Source organism: Protopterus annectens, chromosome 8.part0 (genome assembly GCF_019279795.1).
Source record: "Protopterus annectens isolate FY-2018-M chromosome 8.part0, PAN1.0, whole genome shotgun sequence".
In the NCBI taxonomy this organism is placed as follows: Eukaryota; Metazoa; Chordata; order Ceratodontiformes; family Protopteridae; genus Protopterus; species Protopterus annectens.
Genome location: NC_056741.1, coordinates 223,847,958 through 223,862,376, shown reverse-complemented (window position 1 = coordinate 223,862,376; position 14,419 = coordinate 223,847,958). Strand labels below are relative to the sequence as shown.

The 14,419-nt window shown below is 39.7% G+C and overlaps 1 protein-coding gene across 1 annotated transcript in view; it reads left to right on the top strand.

The window, feature by feature from the left end:
* Positions 1-14,419, top strand: part of LOC122808714 (retinol-binding protein 5-like) — a 121,681-nt gene that overhangs the window by 93,286 nt on the left and 13,976 nt on the right. The gene's annotated exons all lie outside the window — the stretch shown is intronic.

Below are 14,419 nucleotides of genomic sequence, written 5' to 3'. Positions count from 1 at the left end.
ACTCTCACACAATGGGGAACATGTGACACAAATTGATTCTTTGGCATGGGAATGTGAAAGGACAGCTAAGATCCAAGTTCTGGAGGGAAGTCACCATGATAATGAAATTAAGAATGTCTACTAGGTAAGAATATGAAAAGCTACTCTGAATATTAAGACACAGTTTACTCGTGATCATGGGCTTAAGACACTGCAAAACACGGTGGCTGCACTGAGTGACAGCAGAAGAGGAAAACATCTAAACCTTTTATGGTAAGGTGATTAAGGAGTTCAGTTCCCTGAGAACTGCAAACAAAGGTTCATGCCTGAAAAAAAAAAGAGGACCTTGTCCTGTAGTGGAAGCAATGTGTCATACGTCCAGCTGATAAAATCCCACCACAAGTATTGCAAAAAAAGATTTCAAACAAGTTGTGATACCTGGAATGATTGGAAAATAACTACCAGCAGTCAACCCTCAGACCTAGGAGCAAAAGAAAATTATCCCAAATCAAGTTTCTGTATACAAGATCAGAATTTTGTTAAACTCCAAGGTGCACATGAAAAAGCTAAAATTGAGAATCTGTATTAAAAATAATAATTGGTAGGAAAACTGAACTGTTCTTTTGAGGAGTTTCTAAAGCTTGATGCTCCAGTAGGTACCCATTATATCTATCAACATTGTGCAGAAGCCTCAAAGCAGCAATGACATTATCCCTGTAAAAATGGTCATGAAAAACATATAAATGGAGTATGAACTTGACTGGGGTCCATAATGGACCATTACCTCCTATGGTTTTTAATGCAAAGCCAAGGTGGAAATGCAGTCATAGGTTCATAACTTTATAGGTGTGTACTAGGCTAATGGCCCTGGAGCCTTTACAAGCCTAGCCCATAGGATTATCCTGGCATCATGCCACCCGACCTTTTTCCTTACTAGGCAATTTCTTTCCCAAGACAAGAGTTACACAATAAGCTCCTCATCACAGGATGATCAGGTCTTCAACATGGCCTTTAAAGATGACATCTGTGACTCACTTGTTTTGAGCAATCACCATCCTTGCTTTGGTGAAACTCGAGAACCTTCTTCCTGCTGCGGGTAGTTAGTGATGCTGAATAGCTACAAGGATTTGTGTACCATTTGAGTCAGGTGACAAGAGAAAAATAATAGCAGTGTTGGGCCTTGGAATTTGAAAACCTGTGTTCGTTTGCACTATAGATGGAAATACATGCTCTCCACATCTGATTTAGCAGTATTACTGCATTGAAGATCCTACTATATAATGTAATGCACAGATTAGCAATTAAAATTCCACTTTTAATGGAAAATCCTGTATTTTGCTTCATTATCTTTTCAAGTACAAAATAGAGAAACTGAGTTATCATGGCTGCTGTATCATTGTCATTGTTAGTGTACTTATATGAAAATCCTGCTTTAAAGATATTGTGAAGTAGATTCTGTATTAGCATGTAATCCGAAGACATAGGCAAGAAGACAAGTTCCTCTGAAGCTTGAGCTAACAAATCAGTCTGCCAGTAGAACATGAGGGAAAGATAGTTAAGGAATCTCATATGAGTCGTGGCCGAAGAACAGATTTCCTTGCCCTGCTGATGTAAGGCTTTAGGTTGTCTGCCGAGTCAGAATTTAACATGATGCTGGGGATTTTACAATGCATGCCAGATAGAAGACATGATCGTTGCCTGAATCAGCATTTTTTCAACAAGATAGGCGGAGACTTACAAAGAAGGACAGCCTTCTAAGGAACTGAAAAACCAAGTCTGGATGATTTTAGGCATGCAAGACGTGCAAAATGCAAGACAATCCATAAATTAACATGTGTTTTCCTCAGATCTACTTTAGCCTATAGCCGCCAAGGTTACTGTGCCTAAACTGTGATGCTGACAATTATACCACCCATTTTGCAGCCATACTTGTCTTTTGGATGATGAATTCTGAACAAGGTTTTAACAGGAGGCTGTGTTCCATGAATCTGCTTCTTGCGGGGGGGGGGGTCTACTCCCACCACACTAATCTTAAATATATTACTTCCCATGTCACATCAAGTCATAAAAATATGGAAATGTGGTTATTACATTTTGTACAAGTTGCTGCAACGTCAGAGTTATCAGGAGCTTAAGGAAGAGCCTCCATAAATAAAGCGCAGCACCCCTCTCAAAAATACTTTTGATATTACTTTGCATGATAGTCAAGTAGGAGGTGGGCTTAGTAGTTGTGGAAATGTGAAACTCATACATTGATAGGTCAAAGTACATTTCTTTCTTCTAAGGATAAGAATTAGACTATTCACGTCATTCTAGTTTGGGTTTGTTAATCCACAAAACTTTATGAAAAGGAGAGCAGAGCAGCTAAATAAAGAGAATTTTTGGACTTTTCAGAAAAGTGAATCATTTTTCATACTTTGACTACCCCCTTCCCCAAATTCATGTGGTTCTCTGACAGCATTAAAGAAGGAGCTGAAATGATGCTCTTTCTCTGTCAGACACTGAGGCTTGAGCCTTTCAAACATGTGACAAGTGATTCATATGTCATTCTATGCATTTCACCCTGGGGCCAGTGATGAGACAGTAAACCAGTCTCAAAATCTGTGGTGCCGTATGCTGTCAGACAACTTACATCACATGTTAAACATATTATCAGGGGCTAATAACAGCAAGAAAGGCAGAGGGAGGTCTGCCTTCATCACACAGACAGCCTTTCTCTGAAAATGAAATAATTTTAATATTATACCCAAGAGTTTATACAGAGCATGTTTTGTACTCTGGCCTGATCAGAAGGCATTCATACTTTTGGGTGGCCTGGTGTCACTGGTTACAATAATTATGTAAAGTTAGAGGAGGAAAGGGACCTCTTTATGCAATTCAAGAAAACATTCAGAGAAGGCAAGTTGCTACACATGGCAGAATTTTAAATTTCCAGCATATACTAAATACATGTTTGTATCAATATTTTTACATTTTGAATTATGTATTTTTCATTTTTGAAATAGTAACCCATTTTATGCTTGCCCTTTTAACTGAGCAGTTAGTAATATTTAGAAAGTCGTCAATATTTTGTTTACATTCTGCGTATCACTATAAATAAGTGAAGTTAAGAAATGCCAATAATATGCATTGCACAGTGGACATTACATTGTATATCTGTTTAGTGTTCACACATACGTGGCTGTGCAGGTGTATTACTGTGACTTCTGCTTTGAACTATTGTATTACAATTCCAAATAGTAAGTATACAGAGATCCCAAAAATTCACCCTGTGCACTGGAAAAGATGAATTCAAACAGTTGACATAGGTAGATGTCTGCTTGCTAGAGGTTTCTTGAAAAATAATGTGTATGCAAATGTTGTACTTAGTTCGCATATTATGGTGAGATATCAGTTACCGGCCACAAAGAAATGCTTATAAATGTGCAAGCATGATGAGCTGCATACGTATTCAATGTGCTCTGATGCTCATCGAGTTAATGCCCTTAAATTATACAGGCTTCATGTGAAGTTTACACGATGGTTAACGAATCAGAGAGTTTTCTAAGTCCCATCAGGTATATTTTATACCAGTCGAAAATGTTTGCTAATGGGCTTACCAATTCAAAACGGCAAAGCCTGCTTGTGTTTTGCCTTGCCCCATCCTTAGTAATGTGAATGCCTTTTGCTTTTTTTCAGAAGGCTGGTACATTTCCCTTTTTTAGGGTCCCATGAGAAATCATTTTAGTAGGTTTAATATGTAAAGAAGCAAAACCAACAAGTACATATCAGATGTGCATAAAGGATAAGCATTGATAGATGAAGTGTCTTCTTCTGCCATGATGTTATCCAATATAAAGTATATCTTCAGCAGAGCGTATCTGTCTGCCATGATGTTATGTAATATAAAGTATATCTTCAGCAGGGTGTATTTGTCTACCATTATGTTATGTAATATAAAGTATATCTTTAGCAGGGTGTATCTGTCTGCCATGATGTTATGTAATATAAAGTATATCTTCAGCAGGGTGTATTCATCTGCCATGATGTTATGTAATATAAAGTATATCTTCAGCAGGGTGTATCTGTCTGCCATGATTTTATGTAATATAAAGTATATCTTCAGCAGGGTGTATCTGTCTGCCATGATGTTATGTAATATAAAGTATATCTTCAGCAGGGTGTAGTCATCCGCCATGATGTTATGTAATATAAAGGCAGTTTTGTGTAGAAGTAAGCCTTATGTATGTTCTCCCCACTTGATTTCTTTTTGGTATGGGAAGACAAGGGTCATAAATTTTTATTTGCATTTGGTTATACAGTTAGCATCTTCAGAGCCATGTGTTGACAGTTCTTCCAGGGTGTCAAATGGCTGTATCTTAGAGCATTTATGGACGGTGCAATGGTGCAGCAGTAGAGTTGTCGCCTCACAGCAAGAGGTTCTCCAGTTCGATTCTTGGCTGGGGTGCCTTCTGTGCAGATTCTGCATGTCCTCCCTGCGTTCATCTGGGTTTTCTCCCATGTTACATAAATACATCTGAGTTATCATATTGTCATTTTTCTTTTGTAGATTGTAATATTTGTATATTAATCACTAGTCTATAGTACTTGCAATGTTTTTTACTAAGCCATAGTAACTATATAATTTGTAACAAAATATCTTACTGTAATCTTCCAATTGTTTCTGGCGCTTTTCTCCCTAGGACTCCATTGAAAACGGGTTCTTTGTGACCCAATGGACTATCCTGGTAAACCAACTGCAAATAAAATAAAATATCTTCAGCAGGTTCCCATTCAGAAGCCTGAAACATCATAAGCCTGAAAATCAAAATCCTGAAACCAAAAGCCTGAAAATTCAGAATCCTGAAAACTCAAAATCCTGAAAGCCCAAAATCCTGAAAGACCAAAATCCTGAAACTCAAAATCCTGAAAACACAAATAATGCTAATATGTCACTATAAAGACACTAATATCTACCAACTGACCCTGACCCTAACCCTAACCCTAAGGTCCGTCACTATCGCACACTCACCTGACCAGCCCTAAACCTAACTCACTTAAGCCCTAACCCCAATATTTGTCACTATTGCATACATGCCTAACCTGCCTTAACCCTAACTCACTTAAACCACCTAACCCTAAAATAAAACCAACCACACTTACCTGACCCCAACGCATGACCTAACACCACAGGGCTAACAATAGCAAAGCCACAATGACATCAGTATGTCTATTTTGTGTTTTCAGGATTTTGAGTTTTAGGATTTTGGTCTTTCAGGATTTTGAGTTTTCAGGATTCTGAATTTTCAGGCTTTTGGTTTCAGGATTTTGATTTTCAGGCTTATGATGTTTCAGGCTTCTGAATGGGAACCCTTCAGCAGGGTGTATCTGTCTGCCATGATGTATAATATAAAGTATATCTTCAGCAGGCTGTATTTGTCTGGCATGATGTTATGCAATATAAAGTATATCTTCAGCAGCGTGTATCTGTCTGCCATGATGTTATGTAATATAAAGTATATCTTCAGCAGGGAGTAGTCATCTGCCATGATGTTATGTAATATAAAGTATATCTTCAGCAGGATGTATTCATCTGCCATGATGTTATGTAATATAAAGTATATCTACAGCAGGATGTATTTGTTTGCCATGTTATGTAATATAACGTGTATCTTCAGCAGGGTGTATCCATCTGCCATGATGTTATGTAATATAAAGTATATCTTCAGCAGGGTGTATTCGTCTGTCATGATGTTATGTAATATAAAGTATATCTTCTGCAGGAGTACACACCTAAGAAACTATCAGATGAGGTAGAATCTTTGATCCTGATATCACGGAGAAGCATAAATATAAAACTGTTCCTGGTAATTTATAACAGTTCTTGAGCCAACTTTAGATACGCATATCTCATTATAGATTTATAGAGTCTAAATAGTTCAGATACTTGTTTGGAGGGCATGGGGGAAACTGAATGTTATCTCTCTTTTCATGTTCATATCATATTATGTCATCTTAATACTTTCCTTAATTCCTTGGGGTATTTAATGGAAACCTTTCACAAGTAAGGCAATCTTTTCATTTTTAGGTAGTTAAACTACACCTCTTCCTAAGTGTACAGAAATCCTACAGACATTATTATTTTTTTAATTTTACTTCCACTACAAGCATCTCAATTACATGAGAGATTCAATATCTGGTACGATTCATTTGTGGAAACTCCCATTACATATAGCTTTCTTTATTATTTCAAGGATGTTATTTGGTATTACATTGAATGATTCTTTCAAAACCAAAAGATATATATAGAACTTAAGGCAGTACTTCCAGTGTTCAAGTTTGGTGAACATCTCACCAAACTGAGATGCTTAAGAGGAAGTTTAGATTGCCTTGGATTCGGAAGGCAATTTCATTTCAGTTTCTAGCTGAAAACCACCTATATGTACTTAAATGTAGGATATGGCATCCCAGACTAACTCAGTTATGAAGAAAAGAATTGCTGAAATGCTGGACTTATTAGTTTAGGGGGAAAAAGTTGTTTAGAAATCAAATGAATCAAATGTGTAGAATGCTGAAGAAATCAATGAATGAAAACAGGGTCTTCAAATGTACCAAAGTCAGCAGCTGGGAGACCCTGGAAAAACTATGACAGGAAAAATATATCTTAAAACTGGTCCCCTTCAGAAGATCAGAAGTTCAAAAGACTGAAAATTAAAATATCAAAAATGGAATTTACCCCTTCTCCACTTTTGTGTGATCTCGGAGTTGATATATGCATTTAGCAGGGGGTGTGGAGGTGTGGGGGTTACCCCCCCCCATAATGGGTGCAGGGGGATTGCCCCTGCATTAACATTTTTTTCGATATTTTGAGTTTTAGATATTTTGATTTTCAGTCTTCTGAATGTTCAGACTTCTGACATAGACCCATTAAAACATATGGTAAGAAGGCAACATCACTAGATGCAAGACAATGAAAGAGTTAATTCACTGGTAAAAATTAAACTGTATGGGAAGGAAAAAATGGACTTGAGGTATGGTTTAGGACAGGATAAGGTGGTGAGTTAGTAAAGGATGACAGCCTCATGACTTTTTTTCAAAATTGATCGTGAAAAATTTGCATTTACCTTACTATATGGAATTTAGTTTGTAGAGAAAACATCAACATCATGACAGGAGCACAAGAAGGAAAGGTGGCTGACAGAGAACATCTTCTGTTGTTTACATGTATACTTGACAGAGGAACAGCTGTTGAGGATGGTAGAAAATACAGAGGTAATGTTGTTGTTGTTGTGCCTTTCGGCTTTTCCCGGTGCGGGGTTGCCATAGCGAAACTCTGGCCTGCTAATGATTGGCAGTAGATTTTTACGTGCCAAGTTGCTGGCCCTGACGCACAACCTTCAACGAAGGTACGCCCATTCACGGATGTCTCCACACAGAAGACGCTCTAGCTGAGAATCGAACAGGACAATGTCTTACTGTGAGGCGACAACGCTACCGCAGCACCACCACCGCAGTACTAGAAAATACAGAGGTAATAAGGTTGCAAAACGTATAAATTAGAAGAGCTGAAGATTATTCCTGGGAGTTCTGCAAAAAGAGTCACTTAACAAGAACAAAAAAATTCAAAGAAATAATCAGGAACACTAGTACCCAGAAAGAAAAGGAAATAGCGGAGTTGAAGAAGGATGTAAGCACATCAAAACAACGTATGTGAGACCTGTGGAACAGATATGAAGATGATAAGTAAGGAAATAAACTCTGTAAGGAATGAAAATTCTAGGAAATTATCAAAAATAAGGAGTCCAGGAAAAAGTGTGATACAGAAAAGATGCACTAAGCAAAGAAGGAATAACAGACTGAAAGAGCAGTTGCAGTAACAAAGAATAAGCCATCAGAAGGATTCTACCAGTTTCTGGAAAGTGATTTAGTGGCTGGCACAAAAAAACTGTCAGTTTGCAAGGCAAAGCTAGAAAAATAAAGAAGATGGTCTTAGGGCATCCTTCATGAAAGATGCCAACAACAAGCTACTCACCAGTCCAGAGGACATTAAAAGCAGATGGAAGGAGTACTTCCAACAGCTTCTGAATGGAAAATAAAAACACAGAAGCTTCACTTCCTCAGACAGAGCTTATGATGAGGAGGAGCACACCCTAGAAGATGTGAGAACTTCAATTGGGAAAATGAAGTCAGGGAAAAGATTAGGTTTAGATGAAGTCATTGTGAATATAATCAATATGCCGGGTGAATTAGGAGAGAAATAGCTCCAGAGGGTGTTTAAAACAATGTGGAGAGAAAGATGTATCCCAGATGATTGGAGCATAAGCATGGTAGTGCCAGTGTACAACAACAAAGGGGACATTCACAACTGTGATCAGTATAGACATATCAAACTCAAGTCACACTGCATTAACGTTCTGGACAGGGCGATCAGTAAATGAATATGAAGTGTACTAGAAAGTCAAATATGAGATGAGCAGTTTGCATTTAGATCAGAATGCAGCACAACTGACCTCTGTTTGCTGTGAGACAGGTAGTTGAGATGAAGCTAGAGATTAAGAAAGAGTCCAACTGGGCCTTCCTAGACTTGGAGAAAGCATATGACAAGGTTTCAAGAATGCTGATTTGGGCTGTGCTGTGATAGTTCAAAGTCTGAGAAACATTGGCAGAATTAGCACAGGCTATGTACAAAGACCCAGGATGGACTACATTAACAAACTTGTCAGTGGGGTCATATCATCAAAGCTGCTGCATGTAGAAAATGGGGCATTTTATGCAAGCTCTGAACAAGAACTTCAGCAGATGGTAGGGAAATGAAATGCACAACTGAAGTCGCAGCACATAAAACTGACCACATAAGACAGTAGTAATGGCAGCAAATGGGGGATATCAGAAGAAGTCGAACTGTGATAGAAGGGAAAATTGTAAAACAGGTTAGCTACTTCAAATATCTGGGAGAGATGGTTAAACAGGAAGAAAAGTCTGAATGAGAAGGTCAAAGCTAGAATCAGAGGGGCTGCGGCCAATTGGCACAGAGTGCCAGGAGTAGTGTGTAACAGAAGAATGCTAAAGAAGCTGAAAGGTAAGGTGTACAAAACAGTTATGAGACCAGTATTACTACATGGTACAAAAAATGGGCTGTGAAAGCAGAACATTTGAGGACTCTAGAGGTAATAGAGATGAAGTGTTTGTGACAGGTGGTATGATGCACACTGTACGACAGAAGAAGAAACGAGGACATCAGTGCCAAAGACAAAGCAGCTCCAGTTGCAAAGAAGATCGATGAGAACAGATGATGGCAGTTCAAGCACGTGTACGGGAAAGCAGAAGAAGGGTGGTGAGGTGGGACTTAAATTAAAAGGACTGCAGTGGAGTTTTGATTCCACTCATGTCAAAAATGGGATTGCAGAATCTCAAATCCTTCACCACCATTCACAAAAAAACACCATAACATTCATGGCTGCAGACATTTTAGAAAGAAAGAAGATGACTTCCACTTAAATATCCCTGGCCAAGGTTGTCAACACAGAAGAAAAGTTTTCTACCCTGCAATAAGTTGCTCCAGTGCCATAGAGGCATAAAGCCTTGACTACTGCCCAGGTGACCTAGGTTCCATTAATGGTCATGGTGAGGAGAATTCCAATGTGCAAGGTGGGTCCTCTGGTGTTAGAATTAACACAGCTACCAGAGACTTGAACCAGAACAGTAATGCAGCCAATGGGCAGAATTTTCAAGCCCCTTCAAATAATATACTATCTGTTGGTTGTAACTTATAGCACTGGTTACAACCAATGCCTGATTTCGACTTAAATAACTCTGTTAATATAGTTACATCCACTGATATGGATTCTACTAATATTTCAAACAAACTAAGGAGTTTGGATTCAAAATCCTTTAAACTAAAGAAATTGCAGCTAGAAGTGGTTTATTTCTGTGAGTGTATACATAAAAATATTGTACCTAAAGGGTTAAGGACCTGGTATTACCCTACAGGTCTTATTCCTGACTCTCCATTTCATGATGAATTACTGAAACTGTTCAACAAGCAGGGTTTGCAACTCATGGAATGTTTTATTACCCATTACAATGAACAGATTAAGATCTTGGAGAAAGAAATACAGACATTAGATGCAACTATTTTATCTGAACATGATTTCACCAGATATAAGTATGATTATGAGTGTATTTTTACTAGCATAGACGCTCAACTCATTAAACTCAGATCCACCAAGGTTAAAAATATGTCCAGGGATGAAGCCGATTACGGCAGAGGAATGGCTTATCCACACCCCTCTGATTCTCAGCAGTGGGGAGGGCATTCTACTTTCACTAATCTGGACGTCGGAACTCCTCATGATGCAGGGAAGTCTGAGCATCACGACGTACCTCGTCACAACCCTACCGGTGAGCAGGCCAGCACCTCTCCAACAACGGAAGGTCCTCGTTGTAGTGAAAGACTACAAAACAACAGAATCAACACTAATTTCTCTGATTCTGTCAACGACCATTCTTATTCTCATTCTGAACCACAGGAAAACACTCAGAATATTTGCAGGGGTTTGCACAATGGCCAGAGGAATCCATCACACCAAAACAACAAAAAGAGAAATCAGAGGAATCAACGGCAAACACGTCCTTAATCAACAGTTCCTCCAGCTTCACTGGTGAGTGCTTAGACCGTCACTTGAGCAATAATTCATCCTCTGACATTATTTTGGAAGACTGTAATCTGAATATTGTATTTAACAGCATAAATGACTTTAAAGATTTCAATTATTCCACTTTCTTTGTGAATACTGAGTTGACTGATGTGTTGGCTAGGGGTTTAACTTTTGTTCCCTCTAAAAACATTGATCTAGCCATAACCATAATAGATTTAAAGCTATTTACGAGGAAGCTTAACCTAAAGTTGGTTCTGGGGCTGAATCATGAAAATGTTCAACCAGCAAGAAATGCATTTCATGTTAACAGCACGTTTAATCCTATTTTACATCCCACTTTAATGGCATTCGAGCTTATCTGTGAATTTGATTTGAGGAATTTGGGATTATTTAGAAATGGCCCAGATATTGATAATTTAAGCTTGGATGAAAGAATGTTATTAAAGGAGTTAATTAACAGTAATTTGAGGATATCACAACCAGACAAGGCTGGGGGTATTGTCATAATGGATAACAGCTTGTATAAAGAGAAAATGTCTTTACTTCTGGATATTGCTCATAGGTTCATAGGTAGGTACTAGGCTATTGGCCCTAGGGCCTATATAAGCCTAGCCAAAAAGGTACCCTGGCTTTTGCCACCCAAGAAAATTATTTTCCTGTGTCTCTGTCGAATAGAGCCACAGAAGTGATCCCCAGGGTGAATTTCCTATTTCCCATCCAATCATCAAGATTTTCCTTGAAGAGTGCTAATGAAGAGCTTTGTTTGATATAGATAGGTAGTTTGTTCCAGAGTATGGGAAGTCTCTGGGACAGGAATCTATTCCTCCAGCATGTTCTGTTTATTGTGGTGACAATGTTTAGGTCCCTAGAGTGTATAGCTCGGAAGGATTGGGATTTCTTTAAGTGGAGCATGTCCAACAGCTCTGGGTTTGACATAGCTTTGTATGTTAGGCAGAGATCGCCTCTGAGTAGGCGATATGCGATGGAATAAAGCTGTAGTTTTTTTAGACAGTCTGCGTAGGGCATCTGTTTGAGGCCTGTAATCCTCTTTATGAGGTATTTCTGCAGCCAATCCAGTTGTTGTAGATGTCTTATGAGGTACATACCAAAAGGGGCATTGTACTCAATAATGGGTCTAATGAGTGCCGAGTAGAGGGGAACAATGACCTCTTTTTTCCTGGATGAGAAACCTTTTGTGATGAGGTGTGCCACATAGAAGGATTTCCTGACTAATGTGGTGATGTGATTATCAAAGGAGAGACTGCTGTCCACCTGTGTCCCAAGGTCTCTTATCACGCTTTCAGTGTTAAGCAGACTACCACCTATGTGATAGTTCATGGGTACAGAGGTTTTACCAAAGGGGATGACAATGCAATTTTTGGTGTTGAGCTTGAGGCCATGGCTTTGACACCAGGCATCTGTCTCAGTGAGGACCTTTTGTAGGATGTCCACATCATTAGGAGTTTCGATTATGGCTCCTAGTTTGCAGTCATCTGAGAACTTTATTAGCCAAAGACTTTCTGTGTTAGCCTGTACTTCAGAGAAATTGATACCAAACAGGAGAGGACCCAGGACTGAACCCTGTGGTACTCCACTTGTTACTGGTCTGAAGTCAGATTTGGAGTCTGCTACTTTCGCACTGTGGGTTCTGTCAGTGAGCCAGTTGGCAACCCATCTTGTGACATAGGGATTTATACCTAGTTTAGTGAGTTTATCTATAATTCCAGAGTGGGGGATGGTGTTGAAAGCCTTGGTGAGATCTAGCTAGTCTGTGTGAACCACCTTACCCTCCTCTATGGCTTTGGTGACTGCTTCAAAGAAATCAATCAGGTTTAGGAGACATGATCTGCCTTTTACAAACCGAAACTGGGTGTGGTCCAGAGTTTGGAGATTACCAATGTCTTTGTTTATAAGTTCCATGATGATACATTCCATGGCCTTGCAGACCAGGCTCATCAGGTTAATGGGGCGGTAGTTCCTGGGGTCCATGGTGACTCGCCCTTTGTGGAGTGGGATAACCATCACTGTGCACCATTCAGTGGGCACAAAGCCTGAGTTGAGGCTATGATTGAACATGGTACTTATATGGGGTGCCAGTTCATTCTGTAGTTCATGTAGAATGCAGCCTAGGATGTTGTCAGGTCCCATGGATGCTGTGTTCTTGGCTTTGGAGAGTGTGTTTTTTTACCTATGCAGCCATGAATACAGGAACTTTGCATTCTTCCAGTATAGAGGGGGTGAGAGGGGGGTAAAGTTAGCACTGAACCTATCTGTCAGGATGTTGGCAATACCTGTTGGTTCTGTATATTAAGTGCCATTGTGCTGTAACTCAGAGCAGATCTGAGTGTTTCCATTGAGATTCTTGACATAGCTATAGAATGCTTTGTGGTTGTCCTTAGAATCAGTGGCGATTTTGTTTTCATAACTAGATTTGGGGGATTTTATGAGGGATCTCAGCTTCTTACTGAGACTGACCAGGGAGTTCCTCCAATCATGGGATTTTACACTTTTTTGCAACAGTTTCTTTCTTCTGTTGTAGAGTTTGTTTATGGCAGGGGGCCACCAGATTGGCTTCCTTTTTTTGGTGTATAGCATCTTGGTTCTGCTAGGGATAGCACGATCCATGTAATCGTGGAAGTGCTTATAAAGTGCATTTGTGTCGGATTCAGCAGTCGTACCTCCATTGTCCATCTGCATGGGTGTCATTAAGTTTGTCACTTCTGTCTTAAGAAGCGTGAAGTTGGCTTTGAAGAAATGTTTTATGTTGGTTTCCCTAATGAGGGGTGGGGGCGGGATGTGGATGTCTAGGGTGATTAGCTTGTGGTCAGATCTGACAAATGAGGAATTAACATCTGGTGTGGAACATCGGTCGCCGATGTTGGTAATAACCAGGTCTAGGATATTGCTGCCCCTGGTGGAGGTGTGAATAAGTTGATCCAAGGCATTGATACATGAGTAGTTTCCCCAGTTAATGGTGGGGTAGTTGAAATTGCCCATTATTAGGGTGTTGGGTTGTACCCTAATATTTTCCAGTGTATCAAGAAATGAGGAGTTGGAATCCTGGGGCATGGTGAGGGATCTGTAGCAAGCTACAATTTGGATTACAGTCTTGCCCAGAGTTAGTTGCACTTGGATAATCTCAGATGCATTATGCTGAGCAACTAGCCTGGAGGTGTGGATATCCTTAATGAATATGGACATGGCTCCCCCTTTATTGTTTTGATCCAGGTTATGTGGCCAAAAGGTGTGGTATGAATTATAGCCTGGTAATGCAGGAGTGTTCCCTGGAGCCTTGAACCAGGTCTCTGTCACTGCACAGATGTCGATGTTTTCCATTTAAAGGAGTGCCTCGAGTGAGTGCATTTTGAGGTTTAGACTTCTAGCATTGAGTAGCATTACCCTTAGATTTTGCTTGCTTTTACCTGTTATGGTGGTGAATTTGTCATTTGAACCTTGCCTAAAAAAGGCACTATATGGGGTAGCAAGATCCTTAACCAGTATACAGAATCCCAAGGGTGACAGGTGCAGGCCATCTCTGGCAAAGCATCGTGGTCTGTCGATCATGTCATCCCAGGCAGACAGATACTGGATCACCTTAGAATGACACCAGAAGCTTAGCCAATTGTTGAAGTCAATCATTTTGTCCTTGTACTATAGTATCATTCTGGGTGATGGCAGGATGCTACTCAGGGCTAGGGTCATACCTGCCTGGGCTACAAGATCAGAGAGCTCCTCCATGTCTCTTTTCATGTAGTCCATGCAGGTACATCTCAGGTCATTCACACCAACATGGACAATGACAG